The sequence below is a fragment of the Macaca fascicularis genome, chromosome 2 (assembly GCF_037993035.2).
Source record: "Macaca fascicularis isolate 582-1 chromosome 2, T2T-MFA8v1.1".
In the NCBI taxonomy this organism is placed as follows: domain Eukaryota; kingdom Metazoa; phylum Chordata; class Mammalia; order Primates; family Cercopithecidae; genus Macaca; species Macaca fascicularis.
This window is the reverse complement of record NC_088376.1, coordinates 8,742,223-8,757,382: the sequence shown is the minus strand read 5'-3', so window position 1 is coordinate 8,757,382 and position 15,160 is coordinate 8,742,223. Positions and strand designations below refer to the sequence as shown.

Sequence of the window (15,160 nt, the reverse complement as noted above, 5' to 3'; positions counted from 1 at the left end):
AGGAGAAGATGAAAAAGAAAAAAAAATCTGGATGACATTATGTATTTGAAAAAATAATGTTCAGGATTTTATAAAGTCACTTTTTATAAAAACAGACTCAGCAGATCACACTCTGCTGGATACATTGCAGTGAATCCTATCATGGGTATTCACGTACCAGTAAGAAAAATTAGTTGACTGTGTCTTAACTTCTTAGCATAGGTCTATTTCCAGACTTCATCCTAAAAGCAAATGAAGCTTTTTTCAAAATAATCAGGTGAGATTTTTTAAAGCCATCTTCATTTTTAAGTCTGTCAATCCAGAGACCCACCTAAATCCAGAAGGGACTGTAATAACATTTCTGTCGTCTGGAGGGTGACTTGTACTTTCACGTGTGATGACAAATAAAGTTATTTTGGAGGGATGCGTTGTTAAATATTTATACATGCATGTATGTAAATGTGTATTACAGCATACAGGATTTTATTGAAGGAATTGATAATTTGCATTTCTGATCTGTTAGCAAGTTTGTCTTAGGTATTTAAACCTGTGCAAAGGGATAAAAAAAGAATCCTGAAGAGACTGTAAGGCTTTGAGGAAGTTTCCTAAGGTTGAGGGAGGTCTAACAACAATATTAGTTTACATTCCTCAGAATGGGCAGCTGTGTTGACACTAATCAGATTGGGTGGGGGGTGTTGTGGAGAGAGAGTTCGGTGTTTCAGATAAAAATGCTTGCAGGTGAGTGCTTGGAAAAGTGGACTAGAGTACTCAAATTGAGCTCCTTAAAAATCAAAACAAAATGCATAGTATTCCGGTGCAGACCGCAAGAGGAAGAGTGGAGCAGAGGGCTGCTAAGCAGGCCTGTGCTATGGTATTGACCACACTATTGTCTAGACTCCTGAACTGTGTAAATACGACAGGGGAAATATCGAGTTATCTAAAGAAGGAAAAGGAAGTGCCTATTTTTCTTTAAAACATTCAAGCAGGCTTGCTTGTCCTCGGTAGAAAAACTTGAGTTTCTTGTTTTGCTGTAATATTGAAAGTTAGCTTAAAATGTTGCCAATTTGTTTTTAAATAGAAGTAGCTTTTAAGATCTTCTTGATTCTATTGGATCCAATTTTGTCCAGTTTTAATCATTCAGAAAATGATCCGTCCATCATGTCATACCTGAGTTTGTCTGTCTTTATTCATGAACTATTTCACATACAGTATTTATAAGCCACCTAGGATCTTGTAAATCAAATGGGAGAAGCAAAAGTCTGTTCATTGATATCTCTAAGTGAAGCACAAGGTTGATGTAAAGTGGCAAGAAATGATTATTTTTTAAGTTAAATATAATGTTGTGAAAGAAAGCAATTGCATTCATGTTGTGATTAGAGGATATTTGTAGAAATTATTTCCTTTTATGGAGGCAAAAGAGTCATGTTGTTTGTGAGAATATGGCATGCTTATGAAAGAAAGTAGTTTTATACACAGGTTTTAGTTTTTCAAAACTTCAGATAAATATGTAATCAAGAGCCACAAAAGGCATCACTTGTCTGTTTTCTATTGGAATGCCGCTAAGGTCGACAAAAAATATCTGTGAAAAAACATGGCCGCACTTCCCTACCTTTCTATGTCTTTTTGCATATTGCCTGCATGACTTTCATATCCTTCCACCAGTGCATGTATTAGGTCATAATTTCATGGCTTGACTTCCATTCTATTACGTACAAACAGCTCTCTTTCTATTCAGGATTATGCTTTCATATCTAGTCCTCTGTAAAAATTCAGTGCTACATCTGAGTATATGAAATGCCTGGGACCACATGGCTCTGAGAACCATACATTTAATGTAAAAGTTATAATGTGTGGGGATTTATGTGTATTAGTAACTGTCAATACAGAAAAAGCAATCTACGGTTATCACACAAGAATTGTTAAACACTGGGTAGATTAAAAATGAAAAAGGTATAAAACTTTCTGTAAGAGTGAAAATTATTTAAAAACTGTAACCCATTCTTTGACTTCAAATAAATGTATAGTAATTTGCTAGCAATTTCTTTGAATTGGTAACTCAAAAACGATATAAGAACACTGCTCCTTCTCTACTGCTTCTTCCATAACTTTTGAATTCTTCCCCAACCCCTAGCAGATCTGGATTTGGGGGAGCTGCTAATTAATAGGAAAGGTTCCAGAAGGGAGGAGAACATGAGCAGGATATAACAGGCAAGGCTGAAGGCACTACCCTTGGGTACAGTGGAGAGGCCACAAGCAAGCTCCACTCCCCAGTGCTAGGCTAGGAAAGACAGAGCCTCTGGGAACGGTCTCAGACTTAGAGAGAGAGGGCCAAAAGAAAGGAACTTCTTCACAGACCAAGTTTTAACTTCAACTTTCTGGAAAAACGAAACAAAACAGGGCTGTGTGTGTAAGTGTGTATGTGTATGTGTGAGTGGGAGGATCTGAAACTCCTTCTTAGAAAGAGATATTTACTAAAATTCCTCATCCGGGGTGTTACATGATGAAGGAAAGACACTTTGGCAAATGGGTTACAGTATTTTAGAACTAAATGGGAAATCAAGGTTCATATATGGAAACACCTCATTTTACAAATCAGGGTTAATGATTTTTCTTTCTGTAGTTGAGAGAGCTGTATGTATATGATTGTGTTCCCTTTACTCAGCCACTTTCTTTTTAATACCCAGGAGTGATGGGATGATTCATAGTAGGCACTCCAAAAAAGTTTCCATGAAGAACTGTTGTACAAAGCCAGTGGAATGCAAGAAAAAAAGTGTGGAGGCAGCAGGGTAAACTCCCTGTAGCCCAGGTCATTCTCACTTAATTGATTTCTGTGTCTGCTTGGTCTAGGAAAAAACATCTTTCCTGTCCTAGTACTATTTTTTTTTTTTTTTTGAGACGGAGTCTCGCTCTGTCTCCCAGGCTGGAGTGCAGTGGCGCAATCTCGGCTCACTGCAAGCTCCGCCTCCCGGGTTCCCGCCATTCTCCTGCCTCAGCCTCCCGAGTAGCTGGGACTACAGGCGCCCGCCACCTTGCCCGGCTAGTTTTTTGTATTTTTTTTTAGTAGAGACGGGGTTTCACCGTGTTAGCCAGGATGGTCTCGATCTCCTGACCTCGTGATCCGCCCGTCTCGGCCTCCCAAAGTGCTGGGATTACAGGTGTGAGCCACCACGCCCGGCCCCTAGTACTATTTCTACTGACTTAACCGTTTAAAAAATATGGGTGTGAGTTTTCTGTTGATAGTTAATAAATGTATTAAGCTGCCCCATGTTGTGCTTCTGAGCTATTTATTGTCATAGGAAAAAGCACAGTGGGTGAGAAGCAGAAGCTGCAGGTTTAATTCATGTCTGCCACGTCGTATTCCTTACTCCATGCTGTGGCCATAAATTGCACTACTTGTTTTACAGTTGGTTGTCCTCGAGCCCAGAGGGAACTAGGAGAAAGACATCTTAGATCACAGATCGCACATCATCCTTCCTTCACTACTACGGGGGAAAAAATGATTTTGAGATAATAAATCACTTATCCTTTACCTCGATAAGGAAAACCATGTTTGGTTTGGTTTGCTTTTTAGAAGAGCAGTGATTCTCAACAGGATGTCACAGGTACAACAGAAAGCATCAATGGATGTCTAGATTTTCTAGAGCAATCAAAAAATTGGTTTCTTTTTCATTACACATACATTTTCTGAATGCGGAGTTGCTAAAACATTCCTCAATGACTATGTACAGAATTTAGATTCTGCATTCTGCCTAGAAAGGGAGTATATATCTAATGTCATGAGATTTTAAAAAGGGATTTGGATCAAACAGTTGAGAAATACGTTACCACAAATACACCCTGGTTTTCTTTGATGTGCATATGATTGCTTTGGGTGGAATCTGAGCTGGTAGAACAGAGGGGCACAGGTAAAAATCCTTCCTTCCTAGTACTTTTTTCTCCTGTTGAATATTTTTAAATTTCTAATTGTTTTATATCAACAAATAGAATGAATACAGGTAACAAAAAAATACTTCTGTGGAAAACAACTTGATGATTTCCACAATTTGTAAGTTTTACTATTTTGAAGATAAAAACTTGTTAAACCCAAGTGGGCACTCAATTTTCTTTAGATGTATGTTGAGGAAAACATCAGATGACTAATATAGCATTATTGTCCAGTACCAATTTAGTGGAACCTATGAATGGTATCCAATAGAGTACTACATTTTGGGTCTGGAAGAGAATGGATTCAAGTGTCAAAGTGAAACATTTGATTCAAAAGTTAAGTTTTAAATCTTATTCCTAATCTTAAGGATGCAATTTGTGGGCCCAAGAAAATAGTGAAAGGTGGCTTATTAATGGGCCACCTCTCTAAACATTTTATAATTTTTACTTATACTTTTTGATTAAGTGCTACATTGTCAATATTCATGAAAAGTAGTATTGAGAAAGAGAAACAGGTTAGAAGGAGAACTGACTGACTCTTAAAAAAATGTTTACTGAGCATCAGTTATATGTAAAATGGTACACAGGATCTAAAAAATCATTAAACAATTCCTACACTAAGAAGATTATAGTTCACTGGGGGAATGAGTCAAATATGAATGCAATTATAATACAGGAGAGATTTTTAAGTGTGTGAGCAAGATAATATAAAGCATCAAAGGGAAAGAGAGCCTATGATGTAGGAGGGTCAAGAAAGTCTACATGCATATGTAAGATGAAGCTGCACTTGGAAGGATAGATCGAAATTTCCAAGTTCTAGAAATATAAGAAGGAAGGAGGATTTTAGGTGAAGAAATAAGCATCAGCAAAGGGAAGGGGGGTGAGGAGTGAATGCTGATACACTCAGAAGCATCAAATAGTTCAAATGCAACTGAAATTATGAGACAATCAGGAAATAAAGTTGGAAATGCAAGATAGAGTGGCTCAGAGATGACCATAACACTGAGAGGAGAGTACATTTATTATAGTGACATTGACAAGCCATGGAAGGATTTTGAACAGAGGAATGGTGTCATTGTGTAATTAGAGCTCTACTAGAGAGCACAGGGAGAATAAATGGCTTTGCTTGAGATTGCCTAGAAGTATGAAAATGCATTTCTCTGCATTGCACATTGGCTGCCTGTTTTGCAGAAATATCTATCACTTCTCTGGAACCTTTGGAAGGATACAAATGGATTGTTTCTAAAGTCTCATACAACCTGTGTATTTTCTGCCCAGTGCTCTTTTTAATAACTATGGTCCCTGCCATAGACAAATTGGGAAATATTGGTCTTGGTTGGTCTTTATTTATGCCTGCTATTCTAGCATAATTACTAATAGCACACCTTTTCACTTTCCAAACTGTCCCATTTGGAAGATAAATTATATAATCACGCTGTAAAGACCCCATTCCTTATTTCATTCTCTTCCACACCCTAACACTCCACCCCAAAATGAAATAGTGTAAACTTGGCTGTAAGCCAGACACAATGATTTTGAAGTACCAACCACAAACCATTTTGATTATTTCCCCCACTAAAGGAAGCACTTCCTTCCAATCCAACAGTTACTGAAAACTAATAATAGTCACTGTGATATGCACTGTGAAGAAAGAAGAAATTAGTAATTCACAGCTTCTAACCTCAGTGAATTCATAATCTGAGGGAGTATATGAGGGGTTCATAAATGACTCCAGTATAACCAAGATATCTCAAGTTTTAAAAGAGTGAAATAGAGTTTAAACTGTTTATGATAAAGGTAATATTTTATATGGTTTGAGAACTGAAATTCAGATGAGGAATGAGGGGAGCAAAGACATTCTATTTAGAGGGGATAAAATGAATAAAAATACAAGGGAGGACTGTGCCAGACAAGATGAAGGAACATAGTATATTGATTTAAAAAGAAAATGTGTTGGTTTAAACACTGATATGTATTTACTATTTATGTCAAAATGGAACGCTTTTGTCGAAATAGCAACAAAAGTTAATTGGAATATTGATCTCACTAAAAGCGGAAACCTATGTGTGTTTTAAAAGTGTGACTGTTGTTCAGAATTCAAGATTCAAAACTTGACATACTCTAGGGATGGTGAGTGACATCTTGCAGGAAGGGAAAAAAAATTAGCCTGAATGATTCCTTGGGCTGAAAAGTTGAGAATTACCTTTTCCCATTCCTTAGACTTCTACAGAGACAGATATGGTGTCTTATCATTTATAGGGACTTAGTAATGACATTTTAAAACTAATCAAAGCTAGGAACAAAATTCACACTGACTCTCTGTTTATTATGAGTTGATTTTACTTATTAAATAGTCGTCTTAGAAATAGGACCAGAAGTCTTTTCTCTGGTCACTGCTCTAAATGCAAATAGTAATCCTGAAGCTGAATATAAGACATTTATTCAAAATGAGAATCCCAGCTGGGAAGTAAATAACAGAGCAGAAGGAAATGTGAATATCCCATTTAAAAACCAACTGCACCAAGTAAAAAACAACAAAAATTTAAGATACTATCTTTGCCATAAAATTTTTTAATTTGATTTTGGGACAAGGATATATACGTAAGATGTAATATATGAAGATAAATATTGGGAGAAGACACGTCTTTTCCACACATCAATATTCTCCCTTTCCACAGCCTCCTTCATCACTTTCATCTCACCCAAGAAGACCATGTGGGCAATTGAAGAGATAATAATAGGGCAGGTGAGGGTAAGCCATGGCGAGAGGAAGGGGTGAATCAGTGACTTGATTTAAAGCCAAAGGGAGTGGATAAGAGGAGAACTGGGCTTCAAGGTAAATGAGGAGACATCTAAGCTTGTACTCATTTCTTTCTCTTTTTTAAGCAACCTAATCCTCCACTTCCATAAAGCAGAATTTGAAAGCATTGAATGTTAGCATATGATTGTCCTACAGACATTAGGGGAAACAGTGAGGTTCCACTAAATACAACCTCCTTAAAAGAAATGAGTAGTTCTATGAAGTGTCTGTAAAATCTTTTCAAAAGTCTTACTTTATACTTCCCCACAGTTGATGTCCTTAGTTGGTCTGAGAATATAGCACCTATACTATTCAAAAACTATTCTTTTCCATTTTCTGCAAAAAATATATATATATATAAATTTCTTATTTCTAAGTTGATTGATTTCATGTTTGATATGGACTAACTTTATATATTCTGATTTTTAAATTGTTCCCGTTTCTTTTTCAAAGACAAAGTACAAATGGATGATTGTATGGATTCGAGCTGAGATGGCTTCACCAGATAATGTTCACCTGTCAATTTAAAATTCAGTAACTGGGGTTAAGATAGAGCACATGTTGGTTCTAGGTGAGGGAATAACTGGCAAGAATAAAACATTTTTGGAATGTTAGTGAATGTGTGTGTAACATAAATTGATATTTCATGCAAAACTTGTAATCTGAATTGCATCTTGTCTGTATTTCTTAAATGGCAAAAAGATTTCCTTATACAAGCTGAAAGAGGGAATTTTGAGTCAAGCTGTGGTGTGTTGCCAGAGGCGGAAATTTATGAAACACTCTTGTCAGCTATGCTGGAAACACTACAAAAGAAATAGTTCTACTTTCTTATTGGTGCTAAAGCCACTAATAGGTGCAGTTTAGTATAATACCCCTATGAGAATTACCACCCCCGAAGTGAGCTTGCCTTGGAAAGAACTCTGTACAGGCATTTTCTTTTTCCTTTTAAGCTTGCGCAAAACACCCAAAGGGGCCTTTTCCAATCCAGCCAGTGATCTTTCTCAAGTTTATTCTTTCTCAGATCACAGAGACAATGGGGAATATGCCCTGTTTACTCAAATCAGTCTGGATTAGTGTCACTCTATTGATGGAATCAGAATGAAAAGGAAAACCATTACCCTCTCAAAGGGCAACATCAGATGTTTGGGGAATGGCATGATTACTTTTAAATAGACCGTGTGAGACTCCGCCACAGACTGAGGTTGAGGACTCCACAAGACACACATGAAGAGAAACAGTAATACTGGATGAGGCAGAAAGCTCTTCATAAGCCTTAGGCCTGGGAAATTATTTCAACAGACAATCCCCAAATGCTTGAAAGGCTAAAAATCAGAATGGTGCGATTTCAGAGAAGAGGGCTTTTCTGCCTTCGTTCTTCGCTCCAGTACCTCACCCCCAAATATTTATCTCCAGGTCAAATCCTTTCCAGTCATGAAGCCGGGCTGGGGAGAAACTTCACCCTGAAAAAGTTCTCAGATTCCCCCATTCAGGATAACACGTCCATCCTCTGAACTCTTTGACTCTGTTTCTTCCTCATTGCTCTCTGTGTGCACCAGATCCTTCCTCCCTATCCTTTGACTGAAGACTCTGGGAGGGTAGAGGATGTGTTATGCTTATCTCTGTATCCCCTACAGGGCCACTCAGTAACGCTCCCTGAATGTGATGAGAACGTGCATCTGTTGTTGTCGCTTGAAGAGATGGCTTCAGCTAGGAATACATGGTGTATTGTATATACTTAAAAGGCTGTTTGTAATTGACTTTTGCACACAAATAAATAAAGCGAGCCCACATATTATACAAGCCTCTTCTATCTATATGTTCTGCAGGTCACCAAATTGTATCGTTTTCCTTTACATCTTGCAAGTCGTGTTGTTGTTTGTTTGTTTGTTTTAATAAGCCCAATACTATTTCCATTATCTTTTAAATAACAAGTTTTTAAAAGACAGGGCAGATGACTTGTACAGTATCAAGTAATTACTGTAAAGTATGTGCTGCTTTCATATAATTGATTACTCATAAGGACAGAGAATGTGTTTGATTTAAAAAAAAAAAAGATTAGATTTTTATCTTGCTTTGCAGGCCCTCTTTAAAAGTGTTTCCTTGCATCTGCACTGTTCCCTTGATTCAGCTTATCCCCTGCAGGTCTCTCTGTCCTCACCAGAGATGGAGGTAGTTTGATCTGGGTGAATAAGCTTGATGATTTGCAAACGCTCTCTCCTTTTAATTCTCTATAGTGTTATCACTAAAGGATGTCTGAGAAATCTCAAAGCAATTTTTCTCTTAAACGTGGTATTCCAACTTTTTTGTTTATGCTCATATCTTTTATAATAGGATAAATAGAATAAAATGAATAAGATGAGTGTCTTTTCAAAAGTAAGGCATGTCTTCTGCATAGCTCAAAACTTCAGTTTTATTTTGCAGTTGAAGTGACAGCTGAGAGGAACACTCCAATGTTATATAAGTCACCGTATCTAATTGCAAAGTAATCACTAAAAACTTTAATTATCTCAAATATAATTTAAAAAGCAGCAATCAGCACAGAATTTGACAAACAAAAGCAAATTAGAACTCATGAAACAGTGTTCCCCACTTGAATACCTATAGACTAACAAGACTGAGTAGTACACTCCTTGTTTCAAGCTTCAGTTTTCCAGTCGCAAATAAAAACTAGTGTTTCAACCTTTGAGTGTTTGTTATATTGGAGCATAAATTTATATCATTTGCAAGAAAGGATTTATAAGTCTGATAAACTATAATCTCAGTTCCTTAAACATACATTTGTAAACTATTAATTATGGCTTTTTTCTAAACTGAATTCTGGCTAACTGGGCATAAAATCATGGAAATTAGGCAGGGAGGGACCAATTTTGTGGCCTATCTACCAGAAACTAAATGTCTTTCTCTAAGCATGTTTTGGGGTGGTTTCTTTTCAAAAGCAACCTGCATTTGGCCATGTGTACCATCAGTAAGAAGTGAATAATTGTATGACCACAAAGATATGGCTTCTTATTGCTGACCTAGATGCATTAGAAACAAAACCTAGAACATCAGGTTAGAAAACACTGCCTTGGCACAAAAGTGTGTATGTGTTTGTTTTAAGGAAGTAGAAGCTCATTAATAAACTTCCCAGCTAGGTGTGAGCTACCAAGTATTACTCATTGCATTGTGAGTGACAGGACTGGCTGTTCTGCTACTAGTTCCCATAAAAGCTGAAGCTAAAAGCACAATTCCCACCTACCAAGACAAAGCTAAACAAAAAGTAAAGCTCATAGAGATTATTTAGTGATGCACTATAACATTTGTCTGACGGTAGCATATAAAGAAATGAATCAAATTTGGACACAGACTTACTTCAGGAAAAAATAAATGCTTAGTTGTATTAGAATAAAAGAGATACTTTCTGCAAGTCATTTTTATTTTGAAGTGGTTTGCATTTATTCTTTCGAGAACTATTTCCTGAGCATCTATTATGTTTCAGCATTATCCCAGGTATTGGGGGTTCAGTACTAAATAAGCCACATATATTCTCTCATTAACTTATTGCCTAGCAGAGAAGACCAACATTTTTTAAAAGTTTATACATATAGTTAATTTGTATTATGATTATATGATACAAAGGGAAAGTGCTAGGAAAACGTGGAACAAGAGAATAATCTGAACAGTCAAAGAAGACTTCTGGGAGATGACATTTGAGCTAAAGGTTGAACAATGAATTGGAAAACAGCTGGCATGTGCAAAAGACTTGAGGACTGAAGGAGTAAGCCTTTAAAAAAATGAAGAAAGTTCTATTTGGCCAAAGCAGAGTTTCAAATAGTGCCTCACAGGCCACGTTAAAGACCTGAGGCCTTTATTCTAGGAGAATAGGGAGCTGCTCAAGGAATTTAAGCTTCAGAGTGACAAGATCAGATTTGCAATGCCTTTCAAGTGGTAGCTACAAGGAGTTGGGTCTCTGACCCTTTGCAATTATACCCATTCTGACTAAGAAGGGGGAAACTTTTTATATCCTGTCTTTAATGAGTGGGGGAAAAAAAAAAAAGCAAATAAAAGAGGTGTGCTTTTCTTGATTGTAACTTTTAGATAAAAATTCCAGGCAGAAATGTGAGTGATTCCTATTTACCTGCAATCAGAATGAAAGCTACTTAGGAAAGCGGGTTCTGGAGCCAGATTTACTGGTTTTACATCCAGGTTCTTCTCACTACCTTGGGCAAGTTACTTAATCTTGTGGAACTTCAGTTTCCTCATCTATAAAACGTGTATAAAACATAGATATTAATGCCATGTATCTCATGAGAAATAAGTAAAACCCTGCAAAGCAATTGAACACTCTGAGACACATAATTAGAACTCAGTAAGAGAATTAATAAGAGTAGAAGTAATAACTCCTATTCTTTTATAGAGGGGATGGAAGATGGATGATAAGTAGATTTCAGAGTTTTAAAATTTATTTTTATTTCATTTTTTTACTCCTGATAGTCACCATTACTTTACTGAAATTGATATGTCTTCAGTGTCATGTCATGGTAACTAAAGCTTATTTTCTGTGATGAAATGTTAATCACATTTAATCACCCCATTGTTTTAAGTCACAATTTAGGATAAGAACTAGACAAATATACTACCAACGTTATTTTTAAAATATTTTTAAGCTCACTTTCAAAACCAAGTATGCATTACTGCTGAGCTTCTAAAGGCAATATGGAATGCTTAACATAAAGATGGGTTAACATTCATTGAAGAATTTTATTACTATGTACTTTCTTCTTTTAATATTACCACATCTGCTATATAGAGTTATTAAAACATATTGATTGCTATAGATTGAAAATCTCTTCAAACCTATTTTGATTCACTTTGAATAAACTGAAATTCTGAATATTCCCCTAATACCAGAATTTAAAAATATTAAATATTAAAATTCTATCCTGCTTTCTGCTTAGTTTAATACTTCTTTGACATAAAATGATACTACTTTTTTTCAGGATTGAGATGCCTTCTGATTTTCATTTTGTTGATTTGTCATGATTATTATAGGAGTATGTACTAAAATAATAGAATTGAAAAGTTTATTTTTCTTAACTGAGTTCTACACATGTTAATTTAGCTGCATTTGGATCAAGTTTTAACTTTAATACCTTTCACACTTCCTGTCTTTTCAAATGCTGTATCTAATGTTTGTTGACATTATTGTCCACCTGATCAGCCAACTTTGTATTTATTTGCCTCACCTGCTGTTGGGGCTTCTAGAGCTCTTTATCCTACATCATGGAATCTTGGCGCTCAAAGGAATCTTGACACTGTGTCAGAACACAGGACATCTAGTGAACTCTCTGCTTACAGTCTTGATAGTTTTGGGTGTGCTTAAATACTTTATTCTTATATTTTGTTCTTTGTAATGTGAGTATATATTAAGTATTCACTTTTTAGAATAATTTCAGAAAACAAAATGAGTGAAATATGTTTTTACTTAATAAAATCTTGTTTTGAGAAAAACGTGATGCTAAATAAATTCTTCAGTTGGAAAGATGCTGTTTTAACTTGACATTTTTATACCAATACCTTTTCTTAACCTGGAGTAGAACACTGTAAGTCAATTGTGTTTAATTCTAGCATAAAAGAAACCATCATTCTCTGAGGTGGGGCAGGTGGTAGAAGACGAAAAAATGACAAGTATGTCTCCCTTAGGCAGTGCTTGTTGAAAAGTCACTATCCTGCTGATATTTGGGGATGGAAATGCAGTACTCTCTGCTGAAGTATAATTGAATGAATGCTTTTAAAGCCAGGGTCATGAAGTAAAGCTGTTTTCTTTACCCATGAGGGGCTGTAGAATGTTCATAAAAGCACCTCCGTGAAGCCTCAGGTGAAAAGTGGTTATCAGCCGAGGAAACTGCATGTGCTGCCTAAAATGTTTCAGATTTCTAAGTTTGGCCAGGGACATCTGTATAGAGAGAGAACAGTTACCTCAGAAAACTGTTTCAAAAGCGGTCTCATAGCATTGTTTTAACATAGCTTCACAGATGAGGATGGCCATAAGTCACAGAATGTTAGAACTGGAGTTCCCTCTCACTGAATCCTCAAATTCAGTCTCCTCAATTTTACATAGACTTTGGATTATGGTAAACTAAGGTCCACAAGTTGTTCAGCTACCTTGCCCAGGGGTGCACAGCACACTCGTGGCAGTGTTGGGACTTAGACTCCCTGTAAACAAGTCTAAGTTCAGAGTTCTTTTGCATTACTAAGATCCATACAGGAGTGTAAGGAGTACTGAAGCATGTTCAATCCCCTAGCCTCATCTAACAGTCACTCATGGATTATAAATACAGTTTCTTCCAAGTGAAATTTGGGAATGCTATTGTATCTTGTAACAAACGTCTGGTTGAATCGAGATAAATTATGATTATATATCCCAACAGTAATCTCTTCTATCTCTGATTTGGTCCCTATCCCATTTTTTAATAATCTCTTACTATATATTGTTGGCTATTGTTGCTATAGTGTCATAAATTTACTATTATACATAGTAATATCTGAAAAAGAGAACGTTTTTAAAAATTCTCTTGGCCAGGTGCAGTGGCTCACACCTGTAATCCCAACACCTTGGGAGGCCGAGGCAGGTGGATCACCTGAGGTCGGGAGTTCGAGACCAGCCTGACCAACATGGAGAAATCACATCTCTACTAAAAATACAAAATTACCCAGTTGTGGTGGCACCTGCCTGTAATCCCAGCTACTCTCGGAGGCTGAGGGAGGAGAATCTCTTGAACCTGGGAGGCAGAGGTTGCGGTGAGCCAAGGCACTCCAGCCTGGGCAACAAGAGTGAAACTCCATCTCAAAGAAAATAATATACATATTTGATAGATAAATTGGTGGAGAGAGATTTTCAAAAACACAAGTTACAGGAAAATCTCTATTTCTATTGCACTGGTCAAATGGCTTCATTGGAATCCCTTTTTGATGTTAAATACTTTTATATGAAAATAATTACATCATCAACTTTAAGTAAATATAAATCCAATTATTTATTATCGAGCTATAGCAATATATGTTGACACAGTTTTGTTTCTTCACGGTGAAAACAGTTTGAGATTCAGCTCCTGGGTATCTTTATACCTACATGCAAGCTGTATGTTTCAGAATGCCCTCAGGGTGTTCTGTGATTGCATGGAATATGTCAAGTCCCTGTGACCAAGGTGTACTTCCTCCTTTCTGTGGTCAGATCAGCTAGTTTGTGAGGAACCTGAATATATCATAACTACAAATAAATTTTCCAGGGTCCAAGCGGTGAGTCTTCTATTTCAAAGTTATTTTATAGGAAATGAAGCATCTGTTTGGAATCACAGGAAATGGTTTATTTTACTTTAGAAGGTTCACAGTAGATATCACAGAAGTTGTGTTCATTTTTGCCTTTAACGTTTTCCATTCACTCATTATTTGACTGTCTGCAGAGTATGTTAAAGTTATTCCAAAATCAAGATACCTTGTGTTTAGAAGGGGAGAACCTACTTCCTATTTCACTTCAAATATGCCAATAACTTTTGTTTCCTAAGAAACACATGCATATGGGACATGGGGGCTCTATGGACTTCAAGGGCCGTTTTTATGGCTGATTTGAAAGTGTCATGTTCTAATCTCTGAGACTGACTCTTTGACTTGTCATGGTCAATAAGCATTTCATTAACATCCCAGTATAATACACATTTCTCTCCTCTGTTATAGATTTTTGGCAGTAAATAAGGCAACAAGTACTGCTCCCTTTACCCCACCAGATTTGCTGTGATAGAAAATAAGGGATAGATATTATTCACTTGACCTGGGACAGCTTCATGGGCACAAAAACTGCAATTGGTCACACAGAGCCCTATCTTAGAAAAGCACCATTCTTTGTTTAATGCTTTGCTATCATCATTTTGAAATTCTTAACCTATGAACAAGAGGTTCTGCATTTTCATCTTGCACTGAGCACTACAAATTGTTTTGCTGGACCCGTCTGGGTAACACTTGTTCTTCTTGACTATGATGGCCCACCCTTGGCCTCCAATTGTACCTTGTTAACACAGGTGATCTTTCTTTAAATCAAAGGAATAAGTAAATAAGAATATTTTCTTTAGATATTTTTAAAATTAACTTCCAAAGAACGAATGGCAGGCTCATGATTTATTGATTTTTAATAAACTAAGAAAAGTATGTAAATGGATTTCTAATCACTCAGTTCTGACTTCGGTGGGTTTGTTGTTGTGTCTGTTTATTTTAAGCTGGCATTCAAAGATAGTAGTGTTGGTTTTATGCTTTCCAGGAAAAGACAATGGAGTATACTACTTGGCTTATATTTCTGTAAAGTATTACTTGAGAAGAGTTTCAATTGAAATGTGTTTTCCCACTTTTATTTTGTGTAGTAGGCTGTTTCTCATCAATCCTAAGAAATATACTTTTATGTTATATTATTTGAGGATTTAGCATTGG

General features: G+C 36.4%; 1 protein-coding gene across 11 annotated transcripts in view; it reads left to right on the top strand.

Moving 5' to 3' along the window:
* Positions 1-15,160, top strand: part of TP63 (tumor protein p63) — a 265,967-nt gene that overhangs the window by 159,166 nt on the left and 91,641 nt on the right. The window lies entirely within an intron of this gene.